This window comes from Neopsephotus bourkii, unplaced genomic scaffold (genome assembly GCF_033783945.1).
Source record: "Neopsephotus bourkii isolate Nb327-2 ecotype Australia unplaced genomic scaffold, CSIRO-AGI_Nbou_v1 NB_1783, whole genome shotgun sequence".
NCBI lineage: Eukaryota > Metazoa > Chordata > Aves > Psittaciformes > Psittacidae > Neopsephotus > Neopsephotus bourkii.
Window position 1 is genome coordinate 219009 of NW_026902257.1, and position 14057 is coordinate 233065.

Consider the following 14057-nt stretch of genomic DNA (forward strand, 5'->3'; position numbering starts at 1 on the left):
ATTTAAATATCAAAATCTCCAGAAACAGCACTTCAGAATAAGTTAAATTCAAGAGAGATTCAAATTCAAACCCTAATTCCCAACTGATGGAAGGCAGCCTGAGACTACCCATTGTCTAACATTTCCACCTTTTTATTTGGTTAGGCTAGCATCAAGAGGCATTGACCATTTGCATGGGTCACACTCTTACATTGCTGAGGCTTGGAGGAAAAGGTCAGGGAAAAGAAACCACAGTAACACAAGAGGGGGGATTCCAAAAATCCTGCTCAGCAACAACAGTCAGCTGAACAGTTTATGGGCCTCTTCAGTGACAGCATAAAGAGCTATAATTAAGCTCAATGCATATTAGTCTACATTCTCACATTAATAAAGTACTTCAGCTTAAAACTTGGATGTATAAAATAAGTGAAGCTCATTAAAATTTATCCAGTGATCTGTTAGCTGTACGTTCATTTTGACTATGCTGCATAACTCGTCTGGGGGAAGTTCTGGGACCTTGAATAACTTCAGTTCAGTTTCAGTATGCTTCTGACATTAGAAAAGAGATTGCCCACTCCAACACTCCCTCTATATGGGTTGGACAGGCTGTTATCTAACACCGCCAAGCAGCCACAAACTCCATCTTCCCCTGTCCTTGTAAATAAGTCATGATGACACGATGCACTTCATGTGCTTACAAACACCTTGCAATATTTCTCCCCAGTTATGTCTTCCCTTGTGACATTTCTCCCTTCCCATCCAGCTTCTACAATCAAGACATTCTTTAGTGAGAATCATGTACCACATACCAGCAGTATCACAATATTTAGCATCCTCATTTGCAAGGAAGCTCACATTACAAGGCCTGAAAAGTTAAATAATTTATTCATACCACCAAAACCAATGCTGTGATAGCAGATCCTAACTTTGCATGCATGTCACGTACACTGAGTTTTGCAAGAGCTGCACACTTCAGAGTTGTCCATCTGAGCCTGCAAGACTACTTGAAGAAGATACTAGTATTTCTGGTACTGAGGTCCCTGCCTATGACCCTGTTCACAAATGAAGTGGAAGCATTATGTAGAAATTCTTAAGAGAGCAGCTTAAAGGCAACAGTTATTTGAAACTTCAGCTTTTTCAACTGACGTAAAGCTACTGGCTACTCTGGTATAAAATAAGTAAGTTTTATGAAATGAATTCTAGATTACACCCTTTTAAGTTCAAATAAGACAGAAGTTACGCCTCATTGCACAAACACAGCATTATATAAATGCAAGTTAAATGCCTATAAAGGGTGATCAACACCAGATGTATCCTCAGACTACTGACCAGGGTCCAGACGTGGTGAATCAAGGGAGACAGAAGAAAAAAACATCTTCAGGATAAAACCAGTTCAGAAATAATGAAAAAAAAAACAAACCAGAAATTATGTCATACCATCCCCAAGCTTTCTTAAGTAGCAAGTTGCCTATATGATGTTTTTTTCACTTTTCCTCCTGAATTTTTGTTCTGTTAGACCACAAGAGGCGAAGCCACGATTAATTACATAAAGTACCTTTTTTTTTTTTAAACCTGCATAAATACTAGACTGTACTAAAGCCACTCCATGCATAAGCCAGCACATCTTAAGTCAGTCAAGGCATACTGAGAAATAAACTACCTGACTTGCATAAAATACTGACAAACCCAATTCCAACTATTTTTGATTGCGCAGCCTGTCAACAACAGCAACATTTTTGCATTGCTTATACACAAACACAGGCACCATGGTACATTTTGATAACGGCCAGTGCAGGCAGCTGTACACCATGGCCAGATTCGGTTCATCAGTGAACCTCTAACTTAAAGCCACCAAGAAGTCATGCAATCTCTCACCACCATGGGCTTTAAACAATCAGTAACTGTCCTTACGTGATAAACAGACATCCCTGAAGGTGGATCATTAGCCTAGTAGGCCTTTATTCAATTATTGATCTACCAATAAATTGCCCTGTCCTCACTTTGATGAGTCGCTAAGTTTCTTTAGGTCTCATTCATGTCTTAGAAAGAAGTGACAACAGATTTCCTGTTATGTGTCAAGAGGACACAATCTACCACGAGATTAAGGTAACCTCAAACACCAGAGGGCAATGAAAGAGCCACTCTGTTCTTAAGAATTTTAACGGTGGCCAAACGTACATCATTATGGTTAGCATGGATTAAAAAAGCCAGCATGCCTCCACAGGGACTCCCGTTTGTATTGCACCACCAACACAACAACAGATTATGAGTAACTGCAGATTTCTGAGTCTTCCCTACAGGAACTTTCCCTGTTTACACCAGCAGGCTGGTCTGTGGCACACTGCCTTCAGGGGTGCTTATGAAAGAGAAACAACAAGCTGTTTCTGAAGCAATGGAAACTATGTGCAGTAGGCTGTAAAGAGCTTACTGGTTCTTTTCCTTCTAGGCTTTAATTATTCCTTCATTAGTCAAAACTCTTCTCTAGTGAGCTAGTGGCAATCTTATTAACAAGACAGCCTTTTTGCACAAGATAGGTTTTGCCTATTTATCTGTGACAGTTCTCATGCAACACGATAAAGAGCAAGCATCTTTCCCACTACAGCTTCCCTGTGGCCTTGAAAGGCCAGGAGTGTTTGTGCAGACAGTTATGCTAAACAATGTTAAAATTTTAAATCACACATGGAGAGCTGAAGGGGTGAGTTAATTTGCTACAGCAGACTTACATACCTCTTCCTTCCCCACCTCCATGCCTGCCTCACCCAGCATTAACTCTGCTAAGAGTCACCCTAAAGGAGTCAGATACCATTTTCATCTTTCGTCCTCGAAGGCATGAGTGAGGCCAGTAAGAATCCTAATTCTCACCCCATCAGAAAAGAAGGGTTCACAAGCCCTCTGTTTCACTATGCTCTCTCTTCAGAGAAGCACCAGCTTTGCATATTTACAACCCAAATTTGATATGAATTCGGTCTGGCACAGCACTATTTTAGGAATTCCAGTAAATACTCCCAGGCTGTAGAAGATGATTACAAGAGAAAGCAGGCTGTGAAACCCCAGAATTAGCAAAACCACACAGGATCCCAAGAATCACAATAGGAAAATTAATTCAGTGTCACAAGGCACATCTGAAGTTTATAAAAGAGAACAATAAGATACATGGAAATTAGTAATCACACAGGCGGCCTTGGGATCAGCACTTCAGCGTTTGAAGATTTAAGTTCCAAATCTTTAAATTGCACATCCTGATATTTCACATAATTTCAATTCTTCGAAACAAGTCTATTTACAATACTCCCTATGATTTCCAAATAACGAGACATCTGAGGCTTATGCAATGCTTATGAAGATTTGCAAATTTTCCAGAAGCAACTGGTTGTTCCTGCATTTCCAGGGCCTGATGTATATTCAACTATGGAAACATTACTGTTCCTTAAAAAAGGAGTTCATTGATTCTCCAAGCACAAGGGAACAGACCAGCATGCTAATTGAAAATGCTTTTAAATTTGTTTTTATTACATTACCATTCTGTTTTGGTTCCTTATTGCAAAGGATGAGTACCACTTTCAAAAGGGGGAAACATTCACACTTAAAGCAGTGACCTAATTCAGTATACACTTGGCCTCATGCCAGACTGTACCAACGGACATTCCTCATTTTAGCATGTTCTAATTCAGACATGTCCTTTTCCTTCAGCATGCCCTAGATGGTCATAGTTTAGCAGCTTATGAAATTCCAGCTGATTTTCATAGTTGCTTTATTGTTCGTAATTTCACCCAGATGCCACAGATATTCACAGTCTTAAATCCCCCTCCACACACAAATAGTTCTCTATTTGGCAAGTTACACAATGAAAACATAAGGTCAGTATCATCCCTTCTTATTCTGAAGAGTATCACTGAAAACAGAATTGCTTATGAATGTCAGGGAAACACGGCACACACAGTTCTCCTCACCCACTGAAACCAGCACAAAGCAAGTTTGCTGTCTTTGGTGTCACAGGCAATCTTTGCATAAACCCTAGACTGAGAAACCTCAAATCATACCCAAGTACACAGAAACACATAATTTCTGCTGTGTGCAGTCCACTGAGGCATGGCCTCAGAAAAGACACAGAGAAATTTGTTCAGGGCTTTTTTATACAGTTCTAGTCAAAGAAGTACCAAAGTCAGATTTGTTGGCTTTTGGGAAGGTTAATAGAAAAGGAAAAGCCAAGAGGAGAAAAAAAAATAACCAAGAGAAGAGCTAGGGGCCACACTTCTCACTTTCCACAGAAAGCTAATTTTCAGTCTAGTATCTCACCCACACTGCACTGACTGTAAAGAACATGTTTTTCATCATAATTCTACCATCCAATTTGCTTTCAGCTACAATTCTGCCTCCCAAGCACACACACACAACACTGGACAGGAAAGAAGCTGAAACCCACTATAAATTTATGGAAAGAAGATATGTATTCAAGAAAGCCAGTAGGAAATTTAAAACAATCATTAAGTATTTTAGCCCTTACCGATTTAATAATAAATCCTGAAGAATCTGAAAGTTGCACTTATACACACATCACAACCACTGTCTGTGGTAAATCAATCACATCATGCACAAGCATCAGCTGATTTTTAACTTTTTGACAGTTTACATCATAGTACACTGTTCTAGTCGTAACATACAACTTTAGTGCCTAAGTAAAGAACTCCAGCTTTGCTACTCACATTATCTGACACTACAATGATTTTTTTCTTCCAGCTACCTCTTAGTTATTTCTATCAAAATTTCCTTATAGCCTCCTCTGTACCTTCCCAGCATTCCCCTCATATGCACATTACCTTGGAATGCTCACATGAACAATACTGTATAGGACCAAACATGGAAGAGTACACACAAACACTCCTCAACAGGACAGAGCAGTCAAAAAGTTATTTCTCCAGACACTGCAGATCTAAAAATCCCCAAACAAACAAAAAAGCCCTAACATAACAAAACAAAGTGAGACACCTGCCTTGGAAGATGAGGTGACAACCAGTCCCCCAGCAAATCTAATTCAACCCCAAAATCAGCAATTCTTAATTCTGATAAGCTTATCAGCTCTACTTGGTTGATAAATATGAAAAACGGTTGCATTTGGCTCACATCCATCAGTTACTCAACAGACTCCAAGCAATATCAGATATGCAGTCATCTGTGTTTCTGCAGCCAGCTTCACCTGGCTGCTCATCAGCTAACAACCCAATATAAAGCTGAGCTATCAATTTAGCATTGCTCCTATGCATTCTCTGCCTTCTTTGTTATTAAGTCCTGCTGGTAAACACTGCTAAAGCTAGAGTCCCACAGAAGGTGCAGGGGGACAATGATGACTGCACATTGAGCATCTTACTTGAATTTTAATTAAGGATGTGGAAAAGAAAACAAAAACAAAAAAACCAAACAACCCACACAAGCCAAGCCAAAACAAAACAAAAAACAAAAGCCACCACCCAGTCAACACAAGATCTAAGAACTACCGCATGCATTATGAACAGCCTTCAATTAATTATTTATGAATTATACAGATTAAAGTGCATGAGCATATATGCAATACGTAACTTTAGGCATTTATTTAGCTCCTAAACGGGAAGAAAAAGAAATAAAAAATTCAGACCTTTGGCACAAGGATCATAGTAGTACTCACACGACACCAGGAATAAGTAGTTTAGGCACTGGAACCTGTAGGAAAAAGCTACTTCAGTGGTGGGTGATGACAATCACAGGACTTACTATTCAAAAACAAAATAATCCCTATGCAAAGGGTTTATTCACCAAAATAACATTTTGTTTTTGCCAGCAGAAATGCTATGCTCCAAAATAAAATTAAGACTAACCCTCCACAGGTTTCCACTGTCACATTTGAGGCTCAAGTACACAGGGAACACATATAGGGTTTCTTATCTTCCTTGTTCATGCAACAGATCAACTCACTGTCAACACTGGAGAGAGACTATCAAAAAGGTATTCTGTCTTTATCCAGGATCAGGTCCTGTTTATTAGTTGCGTATTTTCAGGAAATGTGACAAAACAGCACACTTTATACTAATTTTCTTAAAGAAAGAACACATAGAAGAAAGTAGGGTTTCATTTTAATACTGGTGTTCAATCATTATAAGATCAAGCGTGTCTAGGCTCTATCAGTCAAGAATGTTTGGGTCTTTACAGCCTTCCCAAACCCTCTCTTGCAATTTGTGCCTCAGTTTCAACAAGTTCACTGGCATGTGTTTTCACAATAGCAACACAGGCCTTCAGGGCTCTGCAAAGGATTCATCCTGCCCCTGTACCACATACCACTTCCTCACTCTGGATACCTGACCAGCAGATAAATCAGCATGGCAAGCCAACAGAATATGAAACAGTATCAGTTTTATTGTCTCCACTCTCAGAGAAAGCAAGCAGAAGGCGATATCCAGAAACCTAGGAATGGTGATATTCTTGCCACAACAGCCCCTGGAAAAAGCAGTCCTGCCATCATCCTCAAATGATGGAAATATTAACTGCAGTGAAATGGTTTAAATTCAATTCTTACATTATCTACTGTGAAATAACAAGGAAAAATACAGCCTTTTGCTGAAGCAGTTTTATCTCCCAGAAGTTAGAGAAGCAAGTTACCATATGTCCCAGCATTTGTTGTTCCTACACAAACCCAAATGCATTACATAGTTAAGGGGACAAATGAAAGAACAACATTATTCACACTATTTACTTCATACCTAATCCAAAGTAAGCAATGAGTTTATGAATAGGAGCCCTGCTTTGGCTTCCAAAGCAAGCCCATTTATCTGGAAAGTGCTGAATTGGAATTGGAACTTGAAAACCAACCAGCTACACCTTAACTATGCTGGTCAATATTATCCCATTTCAGATAAAGCCAGGAAATAAAAGTCAACTCACGGTCACTTTACTATTGTTATGAAGAGAGACATCTGCTTGCCAAGAAACTAGTAGGTAAAACCTCCTAGGTAAGGCCAGCCGAAGGAGTTTTGTTTGTTGATTTGTTTGTCTTAAAATTATTACTGAATAGCTATCCTGGAAGACTCACTACCTTCAGCTGCCATAGGATGAATAACCTATTTTACACACCTTTTCCTATAATTTACACTATTTAGCTTGTGGGGTTTTGCACTGCTGCAGGCACTATTCCTCTTTTTAAATCTGGCAAAAGAGCCTCAAACTCCAAACTTAGAGAAGCAAGTCTTCTTCCCCTTACTGAAAGGGCATTGAAAGAACACTACTATTATATGTCTACACTTATTTTGCCAACCCTATTGGTTGCTAAAGTTCAACCTAGAACTGGGAACAAAAGAACAAGTAGCTACCTTAGTACAGTTATCAAGGAAGCACTTTCTCCTGGTATTCCTAACATCTCTTAAGTAATGATACTTTTTTACACAAGCATTAGACACAAGATCTGACATACTTTTACTACGTGCTTTGTAATACACTTATTAACAAAATAATCTGTGAGGGACTGTATAAATTACATGGGCAACAGTAACACGGCAGTGAGGTGGGCTCCAAGCCCAGGGCACACCACCTGAGCAGCCTTATCCAATTGACAGTAGTACTCAGGTCTGGTCACTGAAGGATGATCTCAGAACAGCACATGTAACACTGCACACTAACAGGCTGAAGGACAGCCATATCACTGTGGAGGATAGCTTAAGCAAGACTAAATCACAGTGCTTAACAGCAACTTCAACTTATCTTCAAGGATGCATCGTAGTCTCTCCTGGAGTACATCCAGCGAAATCTTTATACTCCTTTTGTATGACAGAGCAACAGCCACAGCAAGAAGCAGTAACAACCCCAACCAGTTACAATGCCCAGTAGTCTTCAAAAGGGTAGTGCTGAGGGAGGTTGGGTTGTTTTGTTTTGTTGGGTTTTTTTATTTCAAAGGAAAACAGTCTCTTTTAAAAGGACAGGAAAACCAGTTACACTTAAAGAGCACCACCTTACAGTGAATAAGGAAGGGTAAAATACTCTTTAGACACACAGAGCATCTAAACATCTTATGAGGCCCCAGCTAAAGACTTCCCACACACAAGATGAACACGCCTCAGCAAACGCAATAGAATATTAAAAGGTAACTAGTGATCCTAGCTTGGGTGCACAGCATTTGCACAGCATACCTACATTTTTGCTGATGCCATTTTCTATTCATTAACAAACCAAACACTTAGAATGACTAACATTTTCCATTGTGGAAATATTCTCAACCAGGATGTTACAACAGTTGGCCAGCTAATTAACTGTCATTAAAAAAACCCACCAAAAACCACATACGAAAAAAAACCCTAACGGTTAAAAACTTAATCCTGTGGAGGACTTAGAATATTATTTTATTTTTTTTTAACCTCCTAATTTTTCTATGGTAAGAGCTATACTGTTTTCAAGGAGGTAAAAATCCACGTTATGATGAAGTGGTAGCAGTTGAAGTGAACATAGCAAGAAGTTAAACTCAAGTGTGTTCAACTTTCTTAAAAAGACTTTCAGACCTCTATGAATATATGCCTCTAAAGCAGAAACATATAAATGCAACTGATTTAAAATTCATAAAAAGTTTAATTGGATAATTGTACACTGAGTACTACCACAGCAATGTTCTCATTAAAGTTGCAATTTACTGCCAAATTTTGTAGGGGGGTACTCTGGACCAATATTTGCATGGAAATCTCTTCATTCCACGTCTGAAGAGCAATAAGACTTCTGAAGTGACGACTGGAAGCCATTTCTGTGCATTTTGTCCAATTGGTAAAATATCTGAAAGCAGCTTAAAAAAAAACCAATTTGATACAGAAATCCTGAGAAAAATGCTGCCTTGGAAATCAACTACTCAAGTTTTTCTTAAACTGAATCAGCTAGCTTAAGTTCACATGTGATACTCAAGACTGCGCTCACTTTCCTAGTCCTCAGATCATGAATCTAAGAGGGAAGGAGGAGCATAACCTACAAATAATTTTAGAATGGCTAAAAATCAGAGCAGTAGTTTAGGTTCTGCTTTCAGCACAACAGATCATCCATGAATGTGTCACTAGAAGTGAATGCTGTATGCTAAACAACAGAGAAACATCTGTTGTGTTCCAGAAGCACAGCTAGATGTATTAAGTAATATGTAATTTTTTAATTTGACATTATAACTAAGCATTAACTTACTCTTAAAGGACTAGCAGTACCAGGATTCACTGAAAGCACAGAAGCTGGCAGCTTGTCAGAACTATCAATCTTGATTTGTTTGGGTTTTTTTTTAAGTTGCCTTGCATTGAAAAAGACACCAGTATGAAAAATAGAAACACCAAACACTCAACACTTCACATTATTGTGCTCCATGTCTGTTTTGTTTTTCAAGTCCCAGAAGTCAGTCTTTAGACCACCTGGATCATCTTTCCTCTTCTTTTCAGGAAAAGACAATCATAATTCAGAGGGGAGAAAAGCCAGGAGTTTCTACAAACCTCTTGAGTTTTCCAGGTTTCTCATGCCATTCCTCTGTTCCGCTCATATTTCACAATTTTTTATTTTATTTTTTTTGCTAGTTTTGTTTCCCAGCAGGAACATACATGTTATTACCACAGGTAACTGTCACAAGCTGTTCAAAGCGCTACATCTGACACATAGGCCTACCAGCAGCTATCTGAACAATGGTTTAAAGTTTTGTTACCTTCTCTTGGCCCCTCAGACCAACTTAAATCCTTATTATATTTCCACCTCTTCATCTATCCAGGTAAAATTCTAATAGAAGCTCTGAGAACCTCTGATAGAAACCCTAAACAGCTAAAGAGCAACTCTGAATGGTTAAATACAAAATTCAAAGTCACTGGTTTTTGTCTAAAATCTGGAAAAAAAACCAACCCAAACCAAACAATAGCAGAATATAATACAGCATTTTAGATGTTAGAATGCAGTCCTGTTCCAAACCCTGGGAGCACTGGGGCAGCTTGCCCTGCACAGGCATCTCACTGGAGCACTACTTCCAGACTGCCCTGGGAAGAGGCAGGCACACCAGTCATACTAGCCCCTGTCCAGCCAGTAGCAACCACAACCAATACTCATTCTCCTACTTTGCAAACTGCACATCTTTTCTTTAGCAGGCTTCCACCTGCAGCAGAAGCTCCCGGACTACACGAAAGATGGGCTAAAATACTATCACTCAGCAGTCTTAATTTCCACTCTGCCAGAAAACTATGAGACACGCAAGCCATCTGCTACCTCCAGGGCTGAGTGGTATCAAGAGTGCCGACAAGCATCTTATCTTTGACACCACTACTTGGAGAAACCTTTAAGAGACAGCAGAAGTGCTACTACATGTCATCTGAAAGCTACTGCCAAAACACTCTTCCAGGACAGATTTTTATTTCATAGAAACTGATGACCTTGCCCTCCATATATTTCCAGAGAGCCTAAACTGTGCTCGAGACTAGCATTTTGTATTTTCTGAGTGTGCTTCAAAACACAAGCTCGTTTATATCATTTCCTCTGCTTTAATGCATTTCAACTGCAGCAGTGCTCCCAGTGAGCTTCAGTTGTTTTCTGTACACCACTGCTCAACACCTGCCCTTGCAACAGAAACACAAGCTAAAGCTAGAACCATTTAAGTATTATTTCTACTGTGTTATTTCTACTGTGTCTACAGAGAAGATAGGCATATGCAAACATCAGACATGTACAACAGAGTATTAGAAAATTTGCCTGGTTAGCTACCTTGCTACAATTAACTGCCACACGTTAAATGTCACTGCAAATACCCACAACACCTACAAACAAAAATTAATTACAGCATCTCTGTAAAGCAGCACCTCAGCTCTAAACTCTCAAGGCTTTCTACAACTACACACCTGCAAGCCAGAAACTGTCCTTCCATGTCTTTCACTAGTAACTGGCATCCAAAAAGTTATTAGTGCCTTTTCCTCTACAAGATTACCTGGGACTAGTCTCCTTGATTGCCAAATCTAAATACGTTAATACAAAACTAGCCTAGCTTTGTATGCAACTTTTTGGAGAACTCAAGTGTTACTTTAGTTCTGCACATTTTTTCTTTAGTCACCTATAGTGTACATACACTCAAACTCCCATAGGTTTGTTCTTATCCCTCTGCCCACTGAAGTTATGCATTAATTAGCAGTTCAGGTCACTTCTGGCCATAGTAGGGAAGCTGACTGGAACACTCACTTTTGACATCATCAGGACACGTACACTGCCTGTCGGGTGCTGATCCAGGCTTTCCAGCCAGCCACTGTAAGTGACACCAGTACCAGAAAGCCCAGTACCATGAAGGAGAAGGATCCTCTTCACCAGTGAAACAGCAGCCTTTAGTATAGGGGAGGCAGAAAGGGCAAGAAAAACAATGAGACAGACCTGCCCTTTATCACCCACCCACTCCACCAGTGAAAGACTTTAATACGAAGGAGGAAGAAGGTGTAAGAAAAACAAAGACACACCTGCCTCTTCTTTCACCCACCGGCACAGCTGCCAACAATCCTCAAAAGTACCTACTGAGACACACTCATCCCCTCCCCTGCAGGCCAGACAGGCAGAGGGGGTCTAGACCAAGAACTTCCCAGGACCACCATAAGGGCGAAAGGAAGTAATCAGACCCAAGAGCATGGTGCTGGAAGGCACCTGAACTGCAGGCAGACACTAATCAGTAACAGGCCAATCACTATCGTTATTTTTCATTACAGTTGGAGATGATTAAGAATGACAGGAAATGGTTAGATTAAAAAATTACATTCAAGTTTTCCTCACATCATAGCTTCCTCATCCCAAGTCATATCCGTATACTCTGAACTTTTCTTTGACACACTGACACACCATTGATGCTCTTTCCAGTGCTCTCATTCACACTCAGTACCTGCAATGGCTTGCCAGCTTTATCAACTCACTAGTTAAGTTTCAGAGCATTTGGTCTGTGAATGGGAAGAGCCTTCAAAAACAGGAAAGGTAAAGCAGAGATCATTCCAAGATATACTTCCCACTATGTGCTACTCTGAAATAATTGTGGAGCAAGGGTCTACTACTAGCCTTACTACAAACAAAAGGAACCAGTATGGGCAACCTAGTGCCAGTATATAAAATGTACAAGCTTCTCACATGTGTTTTAGTGTGCCATATTTTCATGTGCAGCAAAATCTTCCAGAATTCAGGAAGCAGCTCATTTTCCTTTCCCCTTCAACATCTGATCTTTAGTGACCACATACAACTCCAGTGATTATCTAGTTTTTAAGCAGTTTCTCAACTAGCAGTGGCCATCAGAATCACCAGTTTAGATTAGACACACATCAAAGTGTAAGATACACAAGAACTATTAAGTTGTCTAACCAACCCGTCTACATTTTCAGGGACACGCAAGAAACACACAGCCTTAAACAGTCTTAGCTGAAAGCAGCAAGTAGATGCACCTAAAAAAGGCCTCAAGACTATCCTGTCTCACTCCTTTCACACCAGAAGACACTGATGACAAGGAGAGCTGCAACTTCATAAGAAAGAAAGTAAGAGTAGTACAGTCATTGTGCACTTTCAAATTTTTCTAATGAACAACAATATTAATGGATTTTCTCGGCTTTTCTAATCAGTCAGAATGGAACTGTTCTGGTGTTCTGAAACTGAAGCTGTGGCTGTAACTCAAAAGTAAAACTGTATTCCCATTCCCTTAAAAAAACAAAGCATTTTATTTCTTCATGTATGTCTTGAGAATTATGATCACATTTTCCCATTTCCAGCACTAAGCTTGCAAGAACATAATTAATAATACTGATAAAGCGCAGTATCTTTTTTTTTTCCTTTTTTTATAAAAGCTTTTATGCTTCTGAAACATTTTTTTTTTATGGTGCCCTTTGAGAACTCTAAGATTAATTTATTTAAGAAAAGTCTTTTCCTTTAAATCCCTATTTATTATTCTATTTTTCCAGAAGCAAGGTTATTATAGTCTCTTCCCATACCTTTATTTTGGAGAGCTGGTCTTCTAGAAGGACAGACGCACTGACAAAAAACCAAGCACATTGTAAGTTTCAGTGCTCATTCAAAGCCCAAGTTTTATCTCACATCCATGTTCCTGCTTCAACATTATTTAAAGAGAAAACACTGCAAGTCATGAAGCTTGCTTCACGATGACACGCTGTTTCAGAGTTACGAAAAACATTGTGCAATTTGTTTTCTGCAGTAAAAAAACCTGGCCTCATGTTTCTTGTACCCTCCCTCCCCCGAGTTCAGTTTTATCTCTTTTAAAAGCAGAGGTCATTCTGGTGATCCTTTTAACAAAGAGGTCCACAAAACACTTCTTGGAGACCAAAAGTACCATGGAGCAGAGGTAGAAACTCTTTTTCCAGATATGTTTATGGGTTTTATTGGCAACAGACTGCAGCTGTTTACATTTAACTATGCCCTCAAACAATGCTTCTCATCATCTGAGTCATTTCTGACTTGGGAAGACCTATATCCCAGGAGTGGAACTTAACTGCAAAGAATTCAAATTCATGAATAATTTGGTACAACTTCTACCATGATGCAGCAGCCTTAATGACAGGTTTAGGGTTTTCTGTTTGTTTTTTTTTTTTTTTTCTTCCTCCTTTCAGCCTGAGAAGGACACTGAAATAGTCATGGGATCAAGAAAGGAAACAACTATTTGCTATCAGCTAATCTTAATCATACTGAAATTTTCATGGGTTTACTCCAGGAACAGACAAGCTAAACAATGTGCTTGCACTGTACAGTCTTGCACTTCAAAAATCATTGTTCTTCCTTCCATTCTCAGCATACTGATGGTTTAGGACAGCAGTGCTGAAGCAATCAGTGCAGGTCTCTAGATACTCACAACAAGGACTTACTGGCAAACAGTTGCCCATAAAAGCCTCAGGGTGTAACTGAAGCTCATAGCTAACACCCAGTCAACAAAACGCATCTATGTCCACTGGCAGCTACTGGGAATACTTCCAAGCCGCTGCCTTTGACAGTGTTTTGGGACTCACTATCTAGCTAATAAACAAAGGGAAGCCCGAAGTTCCCTTCAAACAAAGTGAAGCAGGATAGGAACTTTCAGCTAGTGCATGCTGGAAAAGAAGAAACTGTCT

At 39.5% G+C, this 14057-nt stretch overlaps 1 protein-coding gene across 1 annotated transcript in view; it reads right to left on the reverse strand.

Moving 5' to 3' along the window:
* CSGALNACT2 (chondroitin sulfate N-acetylgalactosaminyltransferase 2) overlaps nt 1-14057 on the reverse strand; it is a 31634-nt gene that overhangs the window by 16045 nt on the left and 1532 nt on the right. The gene's annotated exons all lie outside the window — the stretch shown is intronic.